This window comes from Lontra canadensis, unplaced genomic scaffold (genome assembly GCF_010015895.1).
Source record: "Lontra canadensis isolate GAN:19392208 unplaced genomic scaffold, GSC_riverotter_1.0 scaffold67, whole genome shotgun sequence".
Taxonomy (NCBI): domain Eukaryota; kingdom Metazoa; phylum Chordata; class Mammalia; order Carnivora; family Mustelidae; genus Lontra; species Lontra canadensis.
This window is the reverse complement of record NW_022631061.1, coordinates 2,237,095-2,258,680: the sequence shown is the minus strand read 5'-3', so window position 1 is coordinate 2,258,680 and position 21,586 is coordinate 2,237,095. Positions and strand designations below refer to the sequence as shown.

The 21,586-nt window shown below is 43.9% G+C and overlaps 1 long non-coding RNA gene across 1 annotated transcript; it reads left to right on the top strand.

Annotated features, from left to right (window-relative positions):
* The first annotated feature begins 8,445 nt into the window (after positions 1-8,445).
* On the top strand, positions 8,446-12,744 carry LOC116880699. The gene is made up of 3 exons (XR_004385252.1): positions 8,446-8,603; positions 9,570-10,471; positions 12,271-12,744. It is a non-coding gene; the product is annotated as an uncharacterized LOC116880699 (long non-coding RNA).
* The last annotated feature ends 8,842 nt before the right edge of the window (positions 12,745-21,586 follow it).

Genomic DNA, 21,586 nt, shown 5'->3' with positions numbered 1-21,586 from the left:
TGGCAGGACAAAGGAGACCAGCTGAGCACTTGCCAGTCTTGGAAAAGAGATGGAGGCTGAGGCCAATAGGGACAGAGCACACCTGCCTTCTTCAGCGTTCCAGTGGCACTCCCAGGGGCCTGAGAGCAGGAGCTGGCACGGAGACTGTTCTGGTAACACTGGTGATGAGGCGGGATTTCATGTCGAGAGCACTCCCAGGAATGGGCTGCTGTGGCCCTGCTGTAGTGAGGCAGAGGTTGGGTCTACGGAAAGATGGGGACAAGGAGCCCTGCTATTCCAGGGATGGAGGGCCCTCCCCTGCCCGCCTGCCCGCCCACCATGTCTGAAAAAGGAAACGCTCTGTAGAAATCAGAGCATCTTTGTGAAAACCCGTAGCTCCTGGTGGAAAACGATCAAAAAGAAGCTCCTCCTTAAACAATTAGCATTAGAATAGATTCACTCACCGAAACCACGGTTAAATGACGCACTTGAAGCTGAACCCTAGCTCAATATTCTGGTTTTGGCTGTGAGCGAATAACAATGAGGAAGTGCTTCTGACGGGCTCAGCACGTCCCTAGGGGGGCTGCCCTCCGTTGCATTATTTTATGGTAATATACAGTCTTGCCAGGGGCCTATTATGTGTTTGGGAAGTTAACAAACAAACAGAAACCTGGACCTTATTTCACTTAAAACAGAAACACTGTAGAGAGAGTAACCCTTCACTAACCAGGCAATGAGAGAGGAAGCTGTGGTTTCTCCGGGAAATGGAATTCAAAGTGTGAGAGTTGGGGCTGGAGCCCAAGAGGAGGCCTTTCTTATCTGGTACTCGATCCTCTAACTTCGTTCTCTCCTTCCTTTTAAACACCAGCCTTTTAGCCGCCCTTCCCTGAATGGTGTTTATCTTCTGGGTTATCTATTAATTGTCAGTTTATTTAGCAAACGTAGTTTGCCTGGGGTTGACGGATCTGTTTAATATCCTTCTTTAAGGTAGACTGGCGTATCTTTACAAAAAAAGTGTTATCAGGTGTCTGCTCAAAGGATCATTACTTTGATTTATTATTTCTTCTACTGCAAATATCCAATAATGGGTTTTCCTTAAGCCATATCTGTACTTCTTATTTTTTTTCCCCCATACATCTTCAGAGCCTCTCTTCTTTCTGTTTCTTAAGTGCTGTGTGGATTGGAGGGTGCTGGGAAGTCTCAGGAGCTCAGCCAGGCCCCGTCCACAGAGCCCCGCAGCCACTGATAGGCAAGCCTGGTTCCAGGGCATGGGGGAGAGTGCCCGGGGGGGGGGGGGGGGGGGGCGGAAGCAGTGAAGATGACTGTGACCTCCAGCAGGGGATTCTGGCTTCTGCTCTCCCCAGGGCGCCAGGAATCATGAGCTCAGGGAGCACCCCAGAAAGAGCCAAGACACTGTATCTGTCTTATGTGAGGTCCCAGCCAGGTTCTAGCCAAGATCTCCCAGATGAGTAGTGACTGGGAGTAGGCTGGGGTGAGGGTGGTGCTCTGGTGAGACCCAGGGTTTCAGAGAGGGCAGTGAGGCCTGAGAGGGTCTGGGGGATGACCCAAGTGTCATTCCCATGGGGAGGCCAAGTCCTCTGCCCAGAGTTCAAAGGCCTGAGAGCAGAAGTCATTCTGGCTTTGATTTGTTCTTTATCTCTGGTGTTGGAATGAATCACCGGCTCTCCCTTTGCCTTCCATTTTTAAAATGAAAGTATGAGTAATACTCTTAATATTTTCCATTTTAAGAGAAACTCAGAAAGTTTAGACAGACTGTGGGCTGTTGTGTGGTTTTCACCAGATTTTTTTCTTAAAAAAAAAAAAAACACCACAAATGTATACATATATTTAAGTCTCTTTCTCTCTCTTACATACACTTCAGAGATAAATACTTTTACTATCAAACTCTAACCTAGTCACATGGTGGGGAGGGGGGCAAGAAAGACACTACCTTGATGTTTCTGAACAAGATCCCTAAGTACTCATTATTTGAAGGAAAAGAAAAAAGACTGAGTGAAAGTTGTTGACTTTCCTAAGCTGCTGAATGACCCAGTAATATTTAATTAGTTGCCTTGGAAATTTTAAGGGACACGGGGAAATATCAACTATGAAAGAGCAGAAGAGAATGTTTGTGGTGGAATAAACCAAACAGCCAGGCCATGTGTGTGTGTGTGTGTGTGTGTGTATGAGAAAGAGAGATCACAAAGAGAGAGTGCCCTCCTTCCATGTGTAGAAATATAACACTAATTGTTAATGGCCAAAATTACTACTGATAATTACACTGGCTGTGAAGTCCCATCATTCATCATTTCATACTATTTTTGCTTGTGTATTTCAGAAGGGGTGGCAATACCAAGCCCCTGGCATTCCTTTTAGTTTCATTTCTGTGGGAACAAGGAGGGGGCGGAATGTGGGGCTGGAGCTCCCTCGTCATGTAAATCTGAGCCCTGCCTTTTCTCAGGGCTGCCAGTTTGAGGAGCATGTGGGCTGTGATCCTTTTGTTCCTTTTGCAAGGAAAAGGGAAAAAATGTGCTTGGGGTAAAAATAGTATTTTAAAGTCTTTAAAAAATAATAATGCCACATCAGAGCTGATGACAAGGGAGGCACAGGGAGAGAGTGACTGGGTTGCAAAGGCTGGCATTCTCTCTGTACCCCCCCTCCCATCTCCCCAGGCCTCTCTCCCTGCCCTGGATTTCCCTCAGCAGCAGTGTCTGGGAAGGGAGCTCAAGATTCCCACTTCCTTTTCCTGTCACTTGCTTTCCCATTTCAAGAAAGTTCACCTGCTGAGGACATCTCGCTGTAGGCAGAAAGACAATGCCCGGGCTGACTGCTTGAGGCTCAGCCTGCCTCCTGTCTGCTCCTCTTTCTCAAAATGTCTCTCATTTCCTCCTTCTGTCGCTTTTTGGAGTCTCTGCTCCCTTACTTTGCCCTACGCACCACCCCCTTCCGCCATGGTTATTCTCTGATTTTTTTACTTGAGAATCCCAAACCTATTCAATAAATTTCCCTGTTCTTAGTTCCCAGATTTATGTATGTTTTATTTACAGCAGCATCATTTTCCTCACTGGGGTATGGCAGTTTAAAAAGAATTTCAGCTCCATCTGGGAAAGCAGACACTTGCAGGCTGGTCCGGGAAACAACCTCTCTTCTCCTTTGGGCTGGAGCAGGAAGTGCCAAGGGAGGCTGGACCTCTTCCTTCCTTCACCCCACGGTATATTTTCCCTCTTTGATGACACTTTGCTTTGATCCAGGAAGTGGCTCTTACAGGAGCTAAATAAAACATAATCAATAAAATCAAAATAAAACAAAACAGGAGGAGAAGGGACCTCTCCTTCTGTCACCACCCCTGGGCCCTGGTTCCTTCCTGTAGCACTTGGCATGGTTCTGACCCAACCCAGGGGCCCAACCAGGGGGGTCACTCCTCACTGCTAACCTTGAGGGTGATGGAGAAGAGGGAGGAGAATATGCTCTCAAAACACTAGTCCCCTCATTTTGGAGGGTCTTCCTTGGGGGTAAAACCAGTAATAACTCACCTCAAAGCTCTCGTAATCCAAGCATTTTAAATTTTATAGATGAGGAAAATGGAGTTCAGAGATGTGAAATTACTGCCCATAGCTCAGAGTTAGTTGGTCTAAGAGATGTTGCTAGGACCCAGATAATTTGGATTCTTTGTCCACTGCTCTGTCCTCCAGGCCACCATGTGTCCACTATAGTATGCTAAATCAAAAACCATTTGGTGACTTAAAATAATGTTTTTTGTACTTTTTAAAGTGTTGCCTAAGGCACTAAAGTCAGCCTACTTTACAAAGACAAAAATTATACATATACATGCATATCTGATTTTAGGCAAGTTTAAAATCAGTATTACAGCATGCAGGGCTGGGTCGGCTGAGAGTTCACTTTGAGCTTAGGAGGAAGGAGGCCAAGGGGCTGGTCAGGGCCGGAGTGCCACTGGGGCTGTATGATGTTGTTCTCAACTTCGCTAGCTCCTAAAAATAGCACTTAAGATGCAAAATAGGTTCTCTTTTTGTTGTTGCATAAATCAGGGTGTCTTAGATGAGATCGATTTTCTTCATTTCCTCTGACAATATGCCCACTTTTCATTCATGCATCTGGAGAGGTCAATTCCACAGCAGTTCATCACACATCCGCCATGAGCCAGGCGCCGGTGTACTGCCAGAAAGTCATGGCCCAGGGAGGCCAGGCCTCAGTCTTGCCTGCTCTGGGCTGGGGGTGGGATCCCATTCTCAATTGGTGTGGTCCTCAGGCCCACAGTGCTGCCCTTGGCCTGGTCTTCACTTCTGAGCAATAGTCATCTGCTGAAGTTTCCACTGCCGACCAGAGTGAGGTGAGACACAGTCATTTCTGTTTCTAGATTAGCTGTTACATCCATGGCATACGGGGGCGGGGGGGCACTGCAGGAAATCACCCCAGATGAGTACAGAAAGCAAGTAAAACTACATCTGATCTTTTCCGTGGACAACTGAAGCATAGTGGAGAGGAGGGTCTTTGCAGGCTGTGTGTATGATGGTGACAGTGCCATGCTTTCTAACTGGGAGGGTGCAGGGCACTGAGGTGTTTGGAGGAGGAGGTAGGAAAGGGTTCTGAGTGTGCATAGCAGGCATACAGTTTCTGCTTAGATTGTTGCTTCTTGGGTTAGTTCTGGGGGCACCTGACGGAAATCACTGGGGGTGGGGTGGTTTCCTTCCTCCCAAGCCACCTTTGGGAGGCCCAGTGCTGCTGCGTGGGGGAAGCAGGTGCTCAGATCCTCCTCCTCTTCTCTGTCTCTGAGTCACAAAAGAGAAAATAAGTAAATATTGCTTACATGCTCGAACTCCTTGCACATAAAAGAAATGCCAGAGACCTGTGGAGTTTCTAAAGCTCGACTGAAAGAGCCAGAATCACTTAGAGAACAGGTTGGGAACACCCCCGTGGCAGGCAGAGGGTGTGAGTGGCAGGAAGGGTAGAGTGTGGGTAGCTGGAACAGAGGAGTGAGGAACAGAAGCACCAATGGAGGAGGAAGGGCCATGAGGGACAGGGGAGAGACAAACTCAATAGCTAAAAACCTATACAACATTCACCTCAGTACTCAATTTTCCCAGAGAAGTGGGACCTGGAGGAAGAAGAGGTGCATGTGCATATATGATAGTCTTACCTGTGGTGCTCATGTGTCTCTGCCATCCTAGGACTCCCCTGTCATGGCTGCTGTGCTCTCCTGTCAAAGGAGATGATGGCTTCAAGCATGATGGCTTGTTCTCCATCAGGAGAAGGCCAGTTATCCTGCTTAACAGAGAATCTTAGCAGTAGTTCCCATGTCTGTAGGGTGCTCCTGGGGACACACACCATCTCATTCCCTCCCCCTTGTGACTTTAAGGGGCAGGTCTGGTGTAGAGAAACAGCATTGGATTTTGCTCTCAGAATCCTCTGGCTTTAAGTCTCTGTTCTGACATATATATATATATATATATATATATATATATATATGTATTTTTTTTTCTTTTAAGGTTTATTTATTTTGAGAGAGAGAGACAGCACATGTGCATGCATGGTGAACAAGGAAGGGGCAGAGGAAGAAGGAGTGTTCCAAGCAGAATCCCCGCTGAGTGCAGAGCCCATCATGGGGCTGGATCCATGACCCTGAGATCATGACTGAGCCAAAACCAAGAGTTGGACACCTAACCGGCTGAGCCAAGTCGCCTCTGTTGTGCTAATTACTTTATTTCACTTTGAGTAAGAAACTATTGAGTCAGTTTTCTCCTCTGGAAAATGCAGATTACAACACTTAACTTATTAGGACAAGGAAGGCTTTGGGGCACACAAGAAGCTAGTGGGCAAATTAGAGCAAGAAGTCTTTTCCTCAAGACATTTTATTTCCATTGTCAGAAAATTATCATAATCTGTGGTGACTCTGCATGAAAGGTGTCCATGGGATGTGGCTCCCTTATTCCAGGGAGGTTGTTGGCTTCCAATAGCAGTGAGGCATGTTGTACAGGACCTGGCAAACATGGGCTCTAGGCTGTCACCAGGTAGGGTAGCCTTTGTCCCCACCCCGTCTCAGCAGGGAACCTGAGGTGACAAACTAGGACCATGACTAAACCTCAAGTCTGTTGCTTCTCCTCCAGCTTCCCCTCCTTTATGATTTAAATGCACCTTCAGAAAACATTCCTATCTTTCAGTAGAAAGATAAACACCTCACTATGCATTTTGCCAGAAACAAAAATGTAGATACACTCTGACTTTCTGCAGGAACTGGTCAGCTTTTGCTAAGCTGAAATGCTGCATTACAGAGAGCAAATAATATGATTCCCAAAACAGAGTTCTCAGGTAGATGGTGAGCAAACCCTAAGTCAGAATCCCCAAACTCTGCCAGATGCTATCCACTCTACTTGTGGTCCTGACGGAAGGACCAGCCTCTGGTGATCCAACCTCCTTACATGCAGAATGGAACAATACTCATCTTTCCTGCAGAGATATCATCAGATGGAATTTATGAGCTCTTCAAAGAACATTGAGAGAGTGCCAAAGGTATACAGTACCATAGAGGCACAGCATGTTAGTGTTGCTATTGTTATCAAAGCCTCATTGCTGTTCATGCAAAAACATTCTGAAAGTCTTCTTCGAAAAATCCCAACTACTGGGGATAATTAAATTTGTACAAGGAGGTATAACGAACATGGAATTTTTCAATTATTTGGCTCTTCACTAATTTTTCATTGAGATTCTACTCTGTGCCCAGCAATGGGACTGCAATGATAACAAGATATCCATACACCTTTCTTCTGGGAGCCTACAGACTAGAGGGCATGTGGCATGGGACAGAAAAAACAGATGAAGAAGTTCCAACATTATTGGGGGTAACAGGGAAAATAGACTCATTTGTTTGAGTACTGTTTTCAACTTTTACCTTGGTATTCTGTCTATGGAGTAAGCTATAGTGAGTGCCTGGTTTTGTGTTTTTTTTGCTTTTTTTTTTTTAAGATTTTGTTTATTCATTTCACAGAGAAAGACACAGCGAGAGAGGGGAAACACAAGCAGGGGAGAGGAAGAAGGAAGCTTCCACCTGAGCAGAGAGCCCAACGCAGGGCTCAATCCCAAGACACTGGGATCACGACCTGAGCTGAAGTCAGATGCTTAATGACTGAACCACCCAGGCAACCGGTGAGTGCCTGTTGTTTTGTCTGCACAACATACAATCCTGTCTGGTAAGGCATCTGACCTGTGATCATTCCCCACTCCCAGGCCATGGTGTGCCGATGGGGCCAAACTTACCAGGCTAGAGACTTACCTTAAAGCCCTGGATGCTCCCTGGGCTTCAGTTTTCTGATGTCACATGAAGTCTCAATAGCATGCTGGAGTAGATCTATTTAAAAGATTGAGCAAAAGCAAGGAGCAGTCATTAGGATTCAGCTCGGTCTCTCTTGTAACGGTCGGACATTTTGTAAAGTCCCTTGGACATGGAGTCTGGAGTACAGGCTTTGAGTTAAGACACTATTGTTGACCATCTTCCTAACCTAGATACTTGAGTACTTGTGTGAGTACTCATGCAGGTACTTGTGTGAGGACTCATGACTCTTCATTGTGCGTGCTTGTGCAGTACTCTCACCTGGTTCCCCCGTCAGTGACATGCTGTGTTGTACAACATTCAGCATGTATTTCCAACTCCATAGTGCAGTGATGAAAAATCATGCTGACGGATCCAGGGATTAGTGTACTGGATTTCAGACAAGCGTCTTACAAAGTTTTCATGGTGTTGTTCAGGAGAAAGGTGAGAAATAGAGAAAGAGAAATTCAGTATCAGTGACCAAAGGTGGGTGCAACGTGTCTATAAGAATTCACAGAGGCCAGCATTCCCAGAGGTGACACATGACCTGTCAAAAGGCTGTTCCATTACCTTGGACTTTATCAATAGCTGAAAGTAACTGAAGGCATTCTTAACAACTTTCAGATGACACAGAACTGGGAAGAATGGCCATTACATTGGAAAACAGAAATAATAAGTTTCAAACCAATTTAATATTCTGAATTGATGGTTTAGAGCTATGCCTGCCTATCTATCTATCTATCTATCTATCTATCATCTATCATCTAGCTTCTATCTAAAGGAATAGTATCCAGCAGGTTAAGAAAAAAGTCAACTACACAAATGTGGTTCATGTGAAAAAGACCTGGAAGGTTTGAGTTACTACAAGCTGAATACGAATCATCAGTAATACAAATCATCAGTAACTGTCCAAAATGCAAATGCAGTGTTAGTTTGCATTAACAGCTAAGGAGAGCCTTGTTCAATGGACATAAGAGCTTGCTTCACTGGCCACTCCCTTTTGTAATATTGGGACTTATCTCGAGGAGGAGATCAGAATACGATGGACAAGGTCTAGAAATCACCCATTCGCTTGCTCATTCAGGTATACATACTGATTGGCTACAGCCTCGAACCCTTTTTGCAACGGAGTAGAGGTGTAAATAAATAAACAAGAGAAAATACATAAAATATGTCAGAAACTGTCTTAGAAGAATGGTGTTCAGAGAGGAAAGACTCAGCCTGGAGAAGGGAAAAGTCAACAACATGAGGATTCAGGCCTCACCACAAAGCACAAAGTGGCAGAAAGGGAAGGGAGTGTCAGGTAAGTAAGTTACTCACATTCTGTTCTGGACATACAAATGTCTCTCCTTTAATACTTTGATGCATTTATTTCCTCATTTTGTTCTCCCTCACCCAGAAGGCAATGATGTGTATCCTCTGATATCTATGGGCTTTTAAAAACCATGTGCTGCTGCTTTGTTCATATTTTTACATAAATAGTACTCTACTATGTACCTGATTCTCTGTCTTGCTTTTTTCATTCAATTCTAGTTTGTAAAGAATGAATCGGGTTGCTGAGTATACAGTTAATCCTCAGATTTTGTGTTTGCAAATTCACTGACTCATGAAAATTCATTTGTAACCCCCAAATCAATATCTCGGGAGCTTCAGGGCACATTCATGGTCCTTCACAGACATGAGCAGGGTGGAGAAAAATGTGAGTCACTGGCAGGTATGTTCTCAGCTGAGCTAGAACGAGGAGGTGCTCTGCCTTCCAGATTCAGTATGCTATAATGCAGTGTCCCTTGGCAGTCTATTTAGTGTTATGTTTTTCACATTTCTGGGAATTTTTGATGATTTTGATATTTAAAATCATCCCAAACACAGTGCTGAAAGGGTCTAGAGTTTCTTAGTGCAAGAAGGCTGGGATATGCCTTATAGAAAATACATGGGTGCTAGATAAGCTTCCTTCAAGCATGAGTTACAGAACCATTGGCCATGAGCTCAATGTTAATGAGTCAACAATATGGATTAAGTCAGATGTCTTTAAACAGAGAAACACAGAAAATAAGATTATGTGTTGATGAGTTGATAAAAATGTGACCAGAGGCTTGCAGGAACCTAACTTTCTATTTCCCCTAGGAGTGATGGTTCAATATTTGCTAACTCTGTGTTTGCAACAACTTTATAGAACACAACTATAATGAATAATGAGAATCGATTATACCCCTGCTTCATTGCTCCTTGCTGCTGTTCCATGCCACATTTTACTTCTTCATTCCCCTAGTGATGGACATCTGGCATGGTTTCAACTCTCAGTCCCCATAATCAAGGCTATGACAAGGATCTTCATGCACTTTCCCTTAGAGACCAGTGTGAGAATTTCTCTGCAGGCATTCCCAGAAATGTGATTCCTGGGTCCGAGATAAGTGCATTCGACCAAGTATTGCTGGATTGCCCTAAACAATGGGGCTGCCCCCGTCTACACTCTTGCTGCCATCACACGATGGTCCTGTATTCCCTACAACCCTGCCATGACCTGTCATCACCCAGCTGTCTAATTTTTGTCAAGTTGGATGGGTATAGTGTCATAATTCACCATAGTTTTTATTTTATATCTCTGATTAAACAAGTCCCAGCATTTCTTCATTTGCTCACCATTTTGGGTTTCCTCTCGTATGAACGGACTATTCATACTTTTTGATCTATTTATCGATTAGGTTTTTAAAAAATTAATTTGAAAAAATTCCTTAGGCATTGTAGATATTTGTACCATGTCAGGCTTAGATCTTTAAAATGTATTTTCCTGATTTGTCATTTGCCTTTTGTGTCCATGATTTTTTTATTAAGTGGAAGTCCTTAATTTTGATATAGTCAAGGAAGTGTAACTTTGGATAGTGTCTTCCTGGGAAGAAGAGGTGGAAGTTTGGGAGTGCGCTTGCATGTGAAGGGCCATCTTATCTAAGGAAAGGTTAAAAATAATTGAGATTTTTTTGGGAAAGGGGTTCAGGGAAGGAAAGATAAGATATAAATGGTAAGATAGCTATTTTTTTCTAAAGGACTGTAAGTCAAAGAACCTTTTTACTTAGTCCATCCTCAGGTAGAAAGGATTGCCCTGTGAGATGAGCTCTTGTTCTCTGAGATGGCCAAGCACAGGGTGGGTGAATGCCAGAATGCCCTTGGCCAAGGGTAAGAGACAATGAGCCCTGACGTTTCTGTCAGTTCTGAGAGTTTGTGAATGGGGTGGAATGAAGAGGGAGGGAATTTGCATGAAGATAGTTCTTTCCTTTAAACAAGCAATTCATCATTCCTGTGTTAATGCTCACCTGGCTAAGCTAGTCTTCCCAGCATCTGTAAACAGCAGTAACATTTCATGCTGTCCCTCATCCCCACCCCTAACTTACACAGGCAGAACACATTAACCTTGTGGACATGGTATTGGCAAGTCTTTTCTGTGACAATTTTTTTTTTTGAAACTCACAATTTAATTGAGACTTCCAAATGGCTCTCCTAATTGTAGGTGTGAGAAGGAAGGAGTGAAGGTAAGGTGTTGGCTATACCCTAGTGCAGTTATAAGATGGGCCAAAAGGCAGTCTTTGTCTTTTATTCATTCATTCATTCATTCATTTCCTTATACACTGGCAAGTGCCTCCTCTATGTCAGGCCCTGGACCCAGCCCCAGAGATACAAGAGTGAGCAAAACAGCCACTGTCCTACCCTCACAGAGCTTAGAGCCTAGAGGGACAGACATCTACTTAACACCAAATGTACAAATCTGTGTTCACATTTCTACCTGTCTTCTCCCTTTAAAATTAGTGAAATAAAAAAAAAAAAAAGAAATGCAAATCAGAATGGAATAAAAATACCATTTTCATCTGTTGTAGTGGCAAACATCCAGAAATTTGTTGGTGAGGCTGTGGGACAGTAGGCCTTCTCATACAGTGCTGGTAGGAATGCAGACTAAAGCAGCTCCTAGGAGGGGAAACTTGGTAATATTCAACAAAATTACGTATGTATTTTATCCTTTGACCTAGCAATCCCACTCAGGAAAATATCCCTAAGACAGGCTGGCAAAAATACACTGAGGTTTATGTACAAAGCTAGTTGTTACAGTACTTATTGTAATAGCTAAAGGCTGGAGAAACAACCCTAATGTGCCTCACTAGGGGACAAGTTGAAGAAACCTCAACCTAAGTCGAATCCATACAATGGAGAACTTTGCATCACAAAAAGGAATGAGGCCTCCATAAGGCTACATCCTACTATAAAGAGATGTTTAGGATTTATTGTTAAGTGAAAAAAAGCAAAATGGAGAAATAGTGTATTTAGTGCACTACCTTATATCTTAGAACAGGGGGAAATTGTATATATTACTATTATTTTAAAATTTAATGAAAGGATATACCAAAAACTAATAAAAATTGTCACCTATGTGTGGAAGGGAGAAAACAAGGTGATGGGGAAGACAATATAAACCAGACTATCTGAATGGACTTTCTTTTATAGACTGGACTTAGGAGTCATCTGAACGTCTCATGAAACAAAATTTAATCAGAAAGAGAACTGTACTCTCCCAAAAATGTTGAAAGCAAAATAAAATGATATAAATGCATATAAACTGAGTAGATTAAACAATAGAGAAACATTATTTCAGATGACTTTAAAACCTAGTAATTAGATTGTGCATCCTAAGTAGAGACACATATATCTCCCAAGGACTAGAAGAGTCACAAAGAAATCTTAAACTGTTTCAACAATATTAATATTAATAATCATATTGGCATTATTTTTCTGAAGTATATGTGTGTGTGCGTACTGACCACTCTGTATTTTAACCATATAATAAAACTGTAATACAGACACACATAGTAAGAGAAACCAAACAATTTATTAGAAAAAATTTAATGACAAAGAACTAAGGTTTTCAGTGTGAAATAATTAAGTATTATAAAGTCATGATATATATTCTCTTAATTTTTTTTTTTTAGCTCTATCCACTGGAAAAGTCTGGAAACAGTAGTCAACCTGGTAGCAATGAGTTTCACTAGTACCAGATTGTAGTCTCTAAATATCATTTCCCGTTAAGAAGACCCAGAGGCCCTTGGAGAAATGGCAGCTTGTGGTCTAGAGCAAGATGAACACGGAACATCTTATTGCACCAAAAAGCAAGAAAGCCATCAAACAATTGGATATTATTCCAAAAGACTCAGGAATCATCTGGGAGGGACTACATCTGGCCAAAGATAAGGAAATTTGATTGTCAAAAAGATTAATGACTTCAGCGGTTTGAGATATATCAGTTATCTTTACATTTATAGTTCATGATAATACTAAATTTCTAAAATCTCACTGGTCAGCTTTGGAGGGTACCAGGAAACTATTCAGTATTTTAAAGGGGCTCCTGGGTGGTTCAGTCGGTTAAACATCTGACTCTTGGTGTCAGCTCAGGTCGTGATCTCATGGATCATGATCTCGCGGGTCATGATATTGAACCCCACTTTGGGCTCCATGCTCACTGGGGAGTCTAATTAAAGATTCTCTCCCTTTGTCCCTCCCCCAACCCCCGTGCATGTGTGCTCTCTTTCTCAAATAGATAAATCTTAAAAAATAGAATAATAAAACAAAATAAAATAAAATAAGAAATACTAGTGAGTAGTGGGAAAGAACCAAGCGTGTATCCTGCATTCCTGCATGATTTGTACTTCAGAATAACCAAATACCTGATGAGGGAAATTCTCTCCCTCTCTTTAAGAATCCCCATCAGAAACTGCAGGAGAAATGTGTGTTAGTTTCCTAAGGCTGCTGTAACAAAGTTCATTCAACAACAAGAATTTAGGGGCACCTGGGTGGCTCAATGGGTTAAAGCCTCTGCCTTCAGCTCAGGTCATGATCCCAGGGTCCTGGGATCCAGCCCCGCATCGGGCTCTCTGCTCACAGCAGGGAGCCCGCTTCCCCCTCTCTCTCTGCCTGCCTTTCTGCCTACTTGTGATCTCTCTCTTTCTGTCAAATAAATAAATAAATAAAATCTTTAAAAAAAACAAAAAAACAAAAAAACAAGAATTTATTGGTTCACAGTTCTAGAAGCTGGAAGTCCAAGATCAAGGTGTCAGCAGGGCCCTGCTCCCTCTGAAGGATTTGTTCCAGGCCTCTCCCAGCTTTTGACAGTTCCTTGGCTTGTGGCAACATAATTCCAGTCCTTGTATGGCATTCTTCCTCTGTGTGTGTGTCTGTCTCTGGGTCCAAATTTCTCCTTCGTGCAAGGATCCCAGTCATAGTGGATAAGGGGCCCATCCTACTCCAGCATGACCTCTTCTTAACTAATTCCAGCTGCAATGACCTAATTTCCAAATACTGTCCCTTTCTGAGATACTGGGGTTAGGATTTTAGCATATGAATTTGGAGGTCATAATTCAACCCATACTAGAACGACAGAGTTAGAATAGCATCATATTGTAATTGCTAATGAAAGAACAGATCAAGGCCATGGCTATCTGTAACCGCTAAAACCATCAGCAAATACCAGCTGAGGAGCTTTATAGAGAGTGAAGCAGGTATCAGCACCAGACCTACTGACTAATCTGGACATCACGGGATGCAGGAGATCCAGGCATTACCATTACAATGCATCCTGATGTGAAACCGAAGGAAGGACCCAGAACCACCTAGAAGGGGCTCTTGCCTCTCCCTGCTCCCAGAAAACCCCCACTAACCCCAAATCTGAACAAGCCTTTAGATGTAAGAGGTAAACTAATATTTTAGAGGATTTACAAGTGAGAAAAGAAGGTGTTAAGTGACACCCTGGGTACACCATCAGCAAATTTCCAAATGTGAGAAATTCTGTAAGACAAAAGGTCTGGTTTCTTAACAGATGTTAAGGGAAGAAAAGGGAGGGGGAACCGATAGATCAAAAGAGACTGTAAAAGCTATGTCAACCAAATTCTACATGTGCATTTTGTTTTGGTTTTGATTTGAGCAAGCCAGTTATGGAAGATAAAAACATAAAGGATGGTCAGAGAAATTTGAACACCCCCCTGGATATTTGATGACATTAAGAAATTACTAATTATTCAATGCAGTTATAGCTTTGTTGTGATTTTTAAAAAGCTCTTGCTTTGTAGGCGTACTACTACTCAGGTCTTCGTGGGTGGAAAATTCTAGTGTCTTGGATTTGTTTCAAAATAATCTGGGAAAGGGGTGATAAACTGGGTGAGATTATAGATGAAATGCAATTGGCCATGTGTTGAAGCAGGCGTGATGAGTACCTGGGGTTTCATTACACTTTTATATGTTTGAAAATTTCCATAATAAAGTGTTAAAAAATTGATGAGGTGGCTCTCTTCCTATAAAAGTCTTATCTATTCATCTCTGCGCTGGATGCTATCCCATCCTATCTTCTCAAGGACTTAGCTCACCATTTATTGCCTCACTGAGCGTTGTGAGTCTCTCTCTCTGTCTCCCTGCTGAGTCATCCCCACAGCTAATAAATGTGCTCTACTATCTCCCATCCAAAAAAAAAAAAAGGGAAAGGAAATCAGAGAAACCAACTCCAATCACTTCCTCGGCCCACCCGATTTTTCTATTCCTTTGCGCAACTCAAACTTTTCTTCTCACACGCATAGTTTCTAATTCATCACCATCTGCTTCCTCGTCAACCCCTGCAATCTGGTTGTGGCTAGAAAATGCCATTGAGGTCACCACCGACCGCCATGTTTTGTCAACTACAGTGGACAGGTTTCGGCCTCTCAGCTGCTTTGGCCTGGTTTCGTGTCTCTCTCCAACCGCGCACTCTGGCCCTGTCTGTCTATGTTCCCCCATCTCCTGTCCCTCTCCCCTAACACACAAAACTCCCTCCATGCCTGTCAGTTCCTCAGACACCCGGATGTCTGGGTTTGGTGCCTTCCCTATGCTTCCTTCTTTCTTCTTGGCTCTTCCCATGATTCGCTTCTCTCACTCTTCCCATCTTCATGATTGCTCTGTCTGCCTGGGGCCCTCCACCAATCTTTGTCACTGCACCTGCTTCGTTCCCTTTTTTAGAACACTTCCTGAAAATTGGAATCAGATTTTTATTTGTTCTTTTCCCCCACTGGACTCTAAGCTCCACAAGGAAAGGAACCAAATCTGTTCTTGCTGGTTCCTGCAATCCCAGAAAATTGTACAGTTCCTGGCACACAGAGGCACTTAAAAAAAATTTGTTGAATGAAAACATTGTGATACATTAATCAAGTGATTACTCAACTTAGTATAACAACAAATTGTGACTAATGCTGTGACGAAAAGCACAGTGGGGCGTGGATCTAGTTTGAGAGGGTCACAAAAGCCACCACGTGGAGATCCCATTTGAGCGAGATCCGAGCGGTGGAGAGGAGTTTCATAGGGGAAGCTGGAGAGACATAATGAGAAAGGGTCAGCTCACCCTGATGAAAAACCCCAAGAAGAGTAGTTGAAACCAAAGATCGCCTGGGGGTCAGATGTTGACAATCTCCCCTTTGAGGGTGGGGCTCTGTGTGTGTGACTTGGGAGTAAGTGACACAATGCAGAGACACCCAAAGGTCATGTTGTCCTGGCTACGTTTAATCAGCTGTGAACCACGAGCGAGGTTTTACTCTCCCCGCTCGTAACAGAGCAGGAAGTGTGCTGAACACTTCAGCGTACAGCCTGTGGACTGAGGGGGCACCCTCACCTCGCACCTTCCTGTGTGATACCAGCCGTGTTTACCCAAACAAAACCCCAGACCCCGTCGAATTCCGTTTGCCCAGCAGACCTCTTTTGCTCAGATCTCTAGGCTTGGACTACGGGATGATCAGAGTTCATCTTCTCTCAAGGAGGTTTCCAGGGAGCAGGAATCCAGGGACCCCTCAGCCAGCAACAGGTGGAAAGAAGTTGACAATCAGGGGCTCTAAAGGAACAAAGGGCAGGTAAAGGGCTTCTGAAGCTAGTTCAAACACACACACACAGAATTAGCAAAAAGCCCTTTGAATATCAACTTGTCCTTTGACCCGTGGCTCTGTTTCTAGAAGGCTGGGCTGAGGAAATAATCAGCGGCAGGCAAAGATGGACGGCTATGAAGTTTTTTACAAAGCAGAAAATTGGAAAAATCTAAATGTCCAAAAACAGAAGGAGGGCTAAATAAATAAGAGCATGCCTGAGCTGGTGTGCGGCCATTACAATTATGTTTAGAAATAAATTTTAATTGCTTAGAAAATGCTCTTAACATAACATTAAGTGAAAAAAAGTAAAATGAATAAAATAGCTGCTTCTATAGTGTGAACTCAAACATTTGCGTTTCTATATATACATGAGAAAGCTGGGTGCGTAGATGAATACAAAGAAAAAGACTGGACAGAATCTTGCCAGTAAAAATCGCGTTATTGTAAGTTGATTTGTATACTTCTCCATATTTCTTTTTTATTTTTTTTTAAGATTTTTATTCATTTATTTGACAGAGAGAGACACAGCAAGGGAGGGAACACAAGCAGGGGGAGTAGGAGAAGGCGAAAGCAGGCTTCCTGCCGAGCAGGGAGCCCGATGTGGGGCTTCATCCCTGGACCCCCAGATCATGACCTGAGCTGAAGGCAGATGCTTAACCAACTGAGCCACCCAGACACCCCTATATTTAGTTTTTAAACAAGGGCACCTTACGCATGGTCATAAACGAACAAATTAGGATTCTTTTTTATTGATTGATGTATTTTCTTTTTTATTGTGGTAAAATAGACGTAATGTAAAGCTTCCCATTTCAACCGTTTCTACGAGCACAGTTCAGTGGCATCAAGCGCATTTGCATTTTTGAGCAACCCTCACTGCCATCCATCTCCAGAACTTTTTCACCTTTCGAGACCGAAACTCTGTTCCCGTTAAATGCCGACTCCCCATTCTCCTGACCCCACTCCCTGGCAACCACCGTCTAACCTCTGTCTTTATGACTCTCACTTTTCCACTTACCTCATGGGAGTGGAATCAGACAGCACTCTTCTTTTTATGTCTGGTTTATTTTATTTAGCATAATGCCTTCGAGATTCAAGCCCCTTAATGTGGTTCCTGCGTCCCGCTGAAGCCCAGCGCTGATCTCCACACCTCCAGCAAGGTCTTTTGCGTGGGACCCGATGAAGCCGAATATTGTGTTTGGCACGCTGAAGGTTCCCCTTCCAGGGCCACCAGGAGGGATGTTAAGAGACGATATCAGGGGTTAAGTGTCCACCTCCACTTGTCCCCAGCAGCCTCAGGCAGCTGATGTTGCTGCATTCTGGGACTAAGAGGTGAGGGCAGGTGAGTGGAAGAAGCAGCCAGGAATTGCAGTTGAAGAAAAGACTGGAAGGAGCTTTTAAAACAGCTACTAAAACTGTAAAACTCACTTTACAGGGACTGAGGGAATGTAAGTTAATCACCCCCATGCACGAGAGAGGCAATGCGGTGTCGGGACACAAGCCTTAAGCGTCTGACAGCTCAGTGCTCAGCTCAGCCTCTGACAGCTGTGAGACTGTGGGGAGGCTCCTTGACATATCTAGACCTCAATGTTCTCATCTGTAAAATGGGCGCCACGAATGCGTCATCTCCTTCAGTTGCCCTGGTTGCATTTAAAGTACTTCGAACATTGCCTGGCAATAATAAAGGCTCAATATGTGGTAATTGCTATTAGTATTTTAAACTACTATTACTATCATGGCTGTCCTTTAGTGCCTGAGTGCAGACTAAAGCTGGCTCGCTTAACACGTAGCCCAAAGCTGTTCTTACTCTCTTCTTCTGTGTCCTGCTTTGAACTTTGACTCCTGACCATTCCCCCTACTTTTCACCTTTCTCTGCACAGCTCTGGACCTTCCAGAAGGGAAAGGGCAAAAAGAGGGAAAACAGAAGCTAAAAGGGGATGGAGAGAGCCTAGCAAAGACAGGAGAGCCTGTCTGCAAGAGTTTGCATCCACCCAGAAGGAATGAAGAAACAAGCATGAAAATCACTGTTTCACAACTCACAGACAAAGCTCAAAACCCTTTCCTATGTTCTAGTAGTTAGATGTGCCAAGAAACAGCTATATTTTCCATACCTCATGCTGGAGTAGAGGCCAACCCTCATTTCAACAGGTGGCCCACAGAAACATCTTGGTATGATAAACCTCCATAAATCTTGGCTTGTTTCAAACTCTATTTAATGCCCCCCGTCCCCCGCCCAAACCAAACCCTGCCTAGATTTCTAGAACATTCCGTACATGATCATTTTTAAGATTAGCCAGAATTCTCTTCAAGATCCTGGTGTGTAACCTTTTGCTCTTTGTTCCCTTCCTCTGAAGGCGGCTGAGTGCAGTTCTTTTCACACCCTACTTAAAAGGCAGCTGCCAGTGGGAGTATACAGTTCTCTGTCTTGTTTCTTCCATTTCAGAAAGGTTTCTTTCCTACTGCTTCTGGCCGTCTGCTCTGCCTAGTTGGGGAGACACCCCAGACTTCCTCCACCCACATGGCCTTGCAGCCAAAGACCCAAAACACAGGGAGGGGCCCAATTAAAAAACCGGACACACAAGGAAAACCAGGCATTAAAGGACAACCCAGTCTCCTTAAAAAAAAAAAGAAAAAAAAAAAAGGAACAAGCAAAGAAAGAAATAACGGTGTGTAAATATTTTATTTCAAGTTCTCTTGTGCTAATTAAGGAATATGGATAGTTGTTTCTCAGAGGGCTAGCAACTACTCTTTTTGAGTGGAATCTTCTTAATGGACTGGGATAAACAAGAGAACGCCTTAAAGAGAAGCCTCATTCTACAGGAACAGCCCCAAGCCATGCTCCCTTCAGGTGTCTGCTGGATTCCAGGACATCGTGGGCGAGGTGAGATGTGCCCAAAAGAGGCGCCTCTTTCAGAGGGCATCTGTGTGAGGGCAAGCGCGGGCAGCCTTAGTCACCAAGCGCACACCTCAAGAGCGTCATTTTAATTCTGAAGTGTTTGAGTATCGTATTCATTTCTGAAAACATGCGTGCCAGCTTGGCGTCTAGCTCAGGGGACGTCCCATAAATCGGGAGGGAGAGGAAAATGTCAAAAGCCCGATTTTCTAGTTATGTGTGTTTTTGCTCCTTCTGTCCCCTCCTCACACCTCCCCCACCCCACCTACCTCCTTCCTTCCCCACCAGTAACAGGAGAGATTTGGAAACGCTTCAGCTCTGTACCACCTTGGCACTCTCTCCCGGTTCAGTGTTTCTCGGCAGCTTGAGAATTCAGGATGCACGGGCCATCCACCCGTGTCAACCCCCGGCCTGGCCAGGACCACCTGGGTTGACCAGCCACTTTGACAGATGCAATCCGGAAGAGGAGACATTTTCTCTGTTGAGAGCCACCGCTGTTGACCTGAATTCATCAACCAGGATTTATTGGGAGAGCATGAGGGAAGGAAGGAGGAGGGAGACAGATGTACAGAGTCTATCAAGTAAACACAAGTACGGCTCAGTAGGGTGGGGGGTATGACATGCCCAGGAACGCACATAGGAAACCCGGCATGCTTTAAACTTGGCCTGATGGAAATTTCTATGTCAAGGCGGATTACAGAGGTTCACAGTCAAAAAGTGTGCCAGGCACCATCCCGGGGGGCTTTCACAGACATGGTCCTTTTTAATCCTCCCAAGAAATGCTGGTAAGGCCAACCTGTTATCCTGCCGGTGCCCTCACAAAACCGAGTCTCAGAGGGTCAACTCGACCAAGGCTCCCGAGACTCAGGTCTTCTGGCTGCATGACCGGTGGTTACCCACACTGCTCAGGAAGAGAAAAAGTACTCGCTTTTTCAATGTGCCTGACTTTGATATTAGCCATAGGAACGTAGTTGTGAATAGTAGGGGAAACTGAGCGAGAACTTGCTGTACTTCCTTTGCAACTCCTCTAGGAACCTAGAACAATTCAACAATAAGAAGTTCATTTTAAAGAAAGAGGCCACAACCTAGAGGTATAAATACTTCCCAAAGGCGTGTCCTGCAGGTGCATCCATCCCTGAATCGGCGGGAAGCAGCATGGTGCGGGCAAGCGTGTGTTACGCGGCTGTGGTGGGTCTGTGAAAGGAAGGGGCATAAAGGAGCTACGTAATAATGGAACACAGGCCCTAACTTGTACTGAAGACTCAGGGAAGGCTTCTCAGAAAAAATAGTATGCCGGAGTCTCAGCTGACTGATTTATGCGTGTGCTAGTAAATTACGAATGTTAAAATGTTACGTCTTGAAATGACTTGCAGTTGGTGGTATGCCTTTCGACTTTACCATGTCTTTTTTTTTTTTTTAAGATTTAATTAATTAATTAATTAGAGAGAGAAAGAGAGAGCAGTGGAAGTGGGGAGGGGGCAAAAGCAGAGGGAGAGGGAGAAGTAGACTCCCCACTGAGCAGGGAATTTGCTCCCAGGACCGGAGGATCATGACCTCAGCTGAAGGCAGATGCTTAACTGACTGAGCCACCCACATGCCCCTTGGTTTTTTACCATGTCTTTGCCATTAAAAAAATCTTTAATAAAATAAGCTTATAATTAGCTGCCTTCTTCAGTCTCTAAAATAAGAGAGACTATTGTTTTTAGGCAATCAGATTTGAGGGAAGGAGTTTCAGAGCCTAAGAGATCTGGGTTCAAACCTCAGTTAAATGGCTTTCCAGAAGTATGACATTGATAGAGTGGCTCGTAATCTCTGAACTTCAGACTCTTTATAGTTAAATGGAGACAGTCATACCTACTCAACAGGATCACGGCATGAAAACCTACAGATAGATGATGGTGTTTATGGATACATTGTATGTGCTCAGAAAATAAATGTATGGATAAATGATGAAATATGGATTAAACTTAAAGTAGAGCATTTACGCAGAGTAAATATTTTTTAACCAAAAAAAGAAAAATCGAGCCCTCGAAGTCTATTGGTTAGGAAAAGTCCCATGAATGAACAATTATGGCATGATCTCAGAGCTACTGGGGAGGTGTTTCTGGTAGATCTTGGGCAGGGTGGGGCATCCAGGCTCCGGGTCTGGGCGTTGGGTCTCAAACAGACTTGACAGTAGCCAGGGTCTCCTTTACATGTTCCATGAGCAGTGCCAGATGTGACATAGACAGAGAAACCGTGCATCCTCACGAGACATCAGGCTGGAGGGCTGTGGAAAGCCCCAGTGGGGCAAGGAGAAGCATTTCTACTCACATGTTAGGGTTGGCTGTGATTTGTCCTGAGACTTTAAAAATCTTTGCCTCATAGGGATACCAGGAAAGGGTCATAGGTTCATAGGGATACCAGGAAAATTGTATAAGGAGAGTGCCCCATGACCAGAGCCAGTGTCTGGTTACACTGGACAGGTAGGCAGCCCAGCCACACGGG